Source organism: Phodopus roborovskii, unplaced genomic scaffold (genome assembly GCF_943737965.1).
Source record: "Phodopus roborovskii unplaced genomic scaffold, PHOROB, whole genome shotgun sequence".
Classification (NCBI taxonomy): Eukaryota; Metazoa; Chordata; class Mammalia; order Rodentia; family Cricetidae; genus Phodopus; species Phodopus roborovskii.
In genome coordinates, this window is record NW_026126571.1 from 16,015,381 (window position 1) to 16,021,316 (window position 5,936).

Sequence of the window (5,936 nt, forward strand, 5' to 3'; positions counted from 1 at the left end):
AAAGGTCCTCAGATCCAGGAAGTCCATTTCATACTTTTAGAGCATTTAGCCTCAGCAAAAGCTATGTTGCAAACACATTGACTGTAAAGAGAAACTCCCAATAAAGTACGGAATAGGGGAACATGGCAAGCTAAAACACAACACGGTACCCCCTGTAAATGAGATTGATTCAACCATCTGATTTTATCAAATGTGTCTTGAGTTTACTAATGTGTAATTAAAAACTTTCTTGATTTCTAGATACCTAGTTCATTCAACATTTTTCACCTTAAGCTACTATTAAAATGTATTTTCATATATCTTTGATCTGCCACTTTAGAACTGTTGCCATTTGCTATGTTTTTTATTATTTTTTTCTTATTTTACATATCAATCCCACTTCCCTCTCCTTCCCATCCTCCTTCCATCCCATTCCCCACCCACTCCACAGGGAGGGTAAGGCCTTCCAGGAGGGATCATCAAAATCTATCAAGTCATTTGGAGTAGGGACCAGGCTCTCCCTCCTTTCTCCAGGTTAAGGGAGTATCCTTCCATGGACAATGTGCTCCCAAAGTCCTTTTGTGAACCAGGGATACATCCTGGTTCCACTGTCAGAGGTCCCTTAGACTGCTCAGGCCTTCTAACCCACATTCAGAGAGTCTGGGTCAGTCCTATTCTGGTTTCCCAGATATTAGTCTGGGGTTCATGAGCTCCCCCTGGTTCAGGTCAACTGTCTCTGTGGGTTTCTGTAGCCTGGTCTTGAGCCCTTTGCTCATCATTCCTCCCTCTCAGCAACTGGATTCCAAGAATTCAGCTCAGTGTTTACCTGTGGGTGTCTGCTTCTGTTTCCATCAGCTAGATGCTCTAGGTTGGCATCTCTACTATTGCTCAGATTGTTAGTTGGGGTTATCCTTGTAGGCTTCTGAACATTTCTCTAATGTCAGTTTTCTCTTCAAACCTATAACAGCTCCCTCTATTATGGTAACTCTTTTCTTGCTCTCATCTATTTGTTCCCTGATTCAATCTTCCTGGTCCCTCATGTTCTCCTCTCCCTTCCTCTTCTCCCCTTCCCTTTCTCCTAACTTCCTCTCCACTCACTACTCCCCACTCCCACTCTCAATATGCTCAAGAGATCTTGTCCCTTTCAGTTTTTACCTCTCTAATTTAGGAGTAGTTCTATGTTAAAAATAGTTATAGATATTTATTATTTTACTTATGGATTTAACTAGAAATAACATAGTTCTTGTTCACACAAAAATTTGAATAATATACTAGTATTATTATTTAGCATCAATTCTAAAAGGACCATTGCACAAATATGTGAACATATGGAAAGGTATATCAAATTTATGTGAATTTTGTTTCTAACAATAGTGTAAATGAAATCTCTTGCCTTAAAGTATAACAATTGGTTTCTAATAACCTTTGAGAAATCCCATAGATGAGTGAAAATAAAAGATTTTCTATGTGTCCTTTCCTCAAAACTAAAGAGTTGCAGGGGTAAACCTAACTCATTTAATAGACAGAAGTAAATCCTAACTCACTTAATACATCATTATCTTGAGATATACTGTGCTAATTCACTAGAACTTCTCAATGGGAGTGGCACAGTCTGAGCAGCTCCAATGCAGAAAGGTCTGTCCTGGAGGCTGGTCTTCTAAGGACAATGTGTTCCTGGCTCTGGAACTCAGAAAGCTGCCTTCTCAGGCCCTCGACAAGGAACTTTCTGTTTCCCTTTCTTGTATCTCATCTTTTAATAAGAAGATCAAACATATAGGACTAGAGGCTAGCTTCTTTTCCATGATCTTATTTAATTTTAACTTTATTTTATAGATCATTGTCTCCAGAACACACCCTGTTACTGATGTTAAAGCTATCATTTCATAAGAAATATTGGAATTCATTTGTATATCCACTTCAATATCACCTGCTTATGGGTGTTCAAAGTTCAGACCCTGGGAATCCAAAACTCAAAGAGCATAGCTCCGAGAGTCTGTGGAATCACCCCATTAGGGCTCCTGAAGCTTTTCAGAATGAATCCAAGTCAAATTTGCTTCAATATTTTAATGTCAATGTTAGTTTCTAAGATTCTTCTTTTTGCCAAAGTACGGAGATTAGTATTGGTCAGTATGATAACAATTTTGAAGTTATATTCCTATTTAAAGCACTATCATTAAAACAAATCTCTGAATAATTAGTGATACAGTAAATCCTGGTGATTGGCTTTACTAACAAATAATGACATTCAAATTTAAAACATGATTTTTCTTTTTGCTAGAATCTAACAATATGTAATTACCTACATGCATGTTATAATTTGCCCCTTTCATGCTACTCTGACTGTATTAGCTTTACTAATAATAAACTGCCTTCAGTGACTACAAGAATTTTTCATTATCCCAAAGCTAACAAATGAATATTAAAATAGCCCCATGTTTAAAATATGCATACTGTGGTTACAGGGTAAAGTAATTCAATCCTATTATGCTTGTAACATTAGCCTGAAGGTGAAAGGTAAAACCCCCAAACCAAATATTGCCTTTTGCCATTAATTAATATTCTGTCATCTCAAATGTGCATTACTCTTAGTAAGTGCTGCTTGCTTAACCATTGCATATTTAAGTTCTATACTTGTGCATCACACTTTCCATTTTAATGTGATTATAATCAGTTAGGATATTAGCTACATGAGTCACTGAGACACATTTTGAGGAGTAAGTTTAGAGGGCATAGAGAATTCACAGTTTTAAGGACTCCTTTATTGTGCTGTCAAATTAAATTTAGATTTAAATATTCCTATTAAATTGAAGTGAATGCAGTCAAAATATTATTCTTTCATTACTAAGTCTAAATGGCAAGCTAAATATAAGGGTGACAGATCCTTATTCACAGTTTTGACTATAGTTGGACAAAGCTATCATTTCAGTTTTAAAACAAAAGTAAAATAAATAATTTTGCCCTTTTCATGCTCATTTATAGCATTATAAATGTCTTCTTGTATGTAAAGAAAGTAATATTATTCATGGCATCGTACTTATAGTCTATGGAGTCATAAATTACACAGAAAGCTCATAGTATAGCAAGGCTGATGGTGGCCCATTGCTATCCTATGGTTGAGGTATTTACCTCTTAATCTAGGTCATATCAAACTGAAATAAAATAGTCTCAGTAGGAGCACTAAATGATAATTCTCAGGGCACAGGAAAAGGGCTTTCAAGAACACAAGTTTCCCAAAATGTAATCATCCACACATTGTAATCATTTAATACTTTCTACATTTTTTTGTTGTTGTTGTTCATGCTTCAGGCCAAAATAAAATGACTCAATCAAATTAGCTTATTCAAGGAGCAGTTGTCACCACTTTTAGATCACTCAAATGACCAGTTTAAAGCAATTCTGTTCTGTCTTAACATTAAGGCATTTTATCCACAGCATATTTTATATTTAGCCTTCTGTTATCACAATATTACTTGACAATATTGATTGAATAAAAATATTCACACACTTATATTTTGTATCAGTTTATCTAAGCTTTTAATTCAAATGGTACTTTATAGTATAATAATGTTTTTATTAAAGTCTGAATAATAAATCAATGATTTTTTTACTATATTCATTAATTTATAAGAATTTAAGAAATAAGATTATGTTAAATTTTTTTTTCTTTGAGACTGTGATTCAAATAAGAATGACACCCATAGGCTCCTGGATTGGAATGCATAGTCACCAGGAAGTGTCAGTGGAGATGTGACCTTGTATGGCCTTGTTGGAGGTAGTGTCACTGAAACTGGGTTTTTGGGTTTCAAATGCTCAAGCCATGTCAAGTGTCTCTTCCTGCTGCTTGAAGATCCAGATGTAGAACTCTCAACTACATTTCCAGCACCATGCTGATAATGGACTAAACCTCTCAACCTGTAAGCCAGCCCCATAAAAGCTTTCCTCTATAAGAGCTGTCTCTTACAAAATGTGTCTCTTCAGAACAATAGAATACTGGTCTAAGATAGACACATTGTCCTTTCCCAATAATTCTATATGTATAACCTAGTGCTACAGCCAGTGTAGGTACAGACATGTACTGAAAATGTCTCACTCACTGGACCTAAAGCAGAACGATGGATCAGATGACACATGGTTGATATGATTTGTCCTTTGGATTGGCCCAAAGTTACTATCTTCTAGCATGTATATAAGAAGCTTTACATGTGAGTATGACAAAAAGGAAAACTTAAAGTTATATATTGAGATGAATCAGAAATATTTGACAATTGCTGAGCATTTGGAAGAGGGCAAATGAGTGGAATACCTGTAGAATCATCTCTGCTTATGGCTCTGGGAAAAAAAGCAGTGCAAACTTAAGAATCACGAAATAGAAGCCAAGAAATGGGATACTGTGGGAACTGTTCCTTGGAATTTGCTAGCTTCCTCTCACAAGGCCCTGAGATAAGAATTCACACTGCCCCTCCTTTCCTGTGAGTCAACAGGTGGTAAATAGGGTCAAGAGATAGCTGTAACTCTGGTTTGCCCAGACAAGATTAATTAGCACACCTGAAGCCCTAAGGTCTGCTGACCCTAATAGCTAGACCATCTGGCCTCCAAGGGTCATGTACTCAATGGACAGAGGGTCCCACCCCCTCCCTAAGCTTGTGGGTTTGCCTTTAAAAACACCTGGGCCCAGGGGAGGGGGCTTCTCCCTAGCCTGCGTGCTGGAGGAGCCCATTTGCGCAAATGTTTCCTGTTCATTAAAGCCTCTTGCGTTTTGCAGCAACTGGACTGGACATTGAGTTCTTGGGGTATCGACCAAACCTGGAAGACTCCTCATTCTGAGGGTCTTACAGGGATATCATGACTACTATCCATGCAGTGTTCACAAAGCACTTATACATAAGGTGGTGAAAACTATTCCATGACTTTACAGAACAGTTCCACCCAGTCTTGCTGTGCTTATGAATTAGTTAAGGGTAGTAACATAATTCAACCACATGTAGTATGGAGAAGGTAGCTGGGTTCTGGAACACAGAGCTTCCATTGACAGAATGCAAGATATGGAGGGAATGCCACTGAATCAAATTGAAAGTGTGCCGGTTAGAGCAATACACTTGTCACAGAAGGAAGACTACCTGAAATCTGCCTCCACAGAAGGCTGAGAAGAATGTACATTGGGTCTGTCATTGTCATCCCTGTCTCCCATCAGCTTGAAAATGGAAGGGTAACTTTTCCAGGTAGGACTTTATTTTAGTAGAGGGGATATTCGCCCCGCCCATGACCTTGGGCTGCCTGGCATATAGGGTTGGTGCTTCTTGTCTGTGGATGTGTCCTTTTAAGAGGAAAGGAAGGGCAGTCAAGCTCTCTCATATGGTGGTAGGAGATTGGACTGCTGGTTCTATTCACTCCCAGGCAGGACGGAAGATCATGGCAGCTGTCTACCTTGTTGTGTATTCATGGATGTATTCTAATAAATCCTAATTTTCCCTTTATGAGCATGTGTGAATTTGACTACATGTTGTATCCAGATTTTGGCCAGTATTTTCACATAAAACCTGACAAATGTTCAAAAAAGGATTCCAGTCTTGACCCCTTTGCTCCCTGAGGAGCAAAAGGGAGTGGGGTGAGGGAAAGGTGGGGTTGGAAATGGGAGGAGCAGAGAGAGTGGGATTAGTATTAAAAAAAAAAAACAAAACAAAAAAGCACAACAACAAAGAAAAAGAAATAAAAGCTTTACTACCACACACACACACACACACACACACACACACACACACACACACACACACACACAGGGGATTTCTAAGAACAAAAGACCAGAGTCAAGCATGGCTTCTTGGTAGCAGTATTTTTTGTTTCTGTTTTTTTTATTATTATTATTATTAATTAATTAATTATTTTTTGAGTGTGTTCTGTTTACTACAGGCAAGCACAGGCACCATTCCTTTAAGAGACACCTTCCTTGATCCTGATGA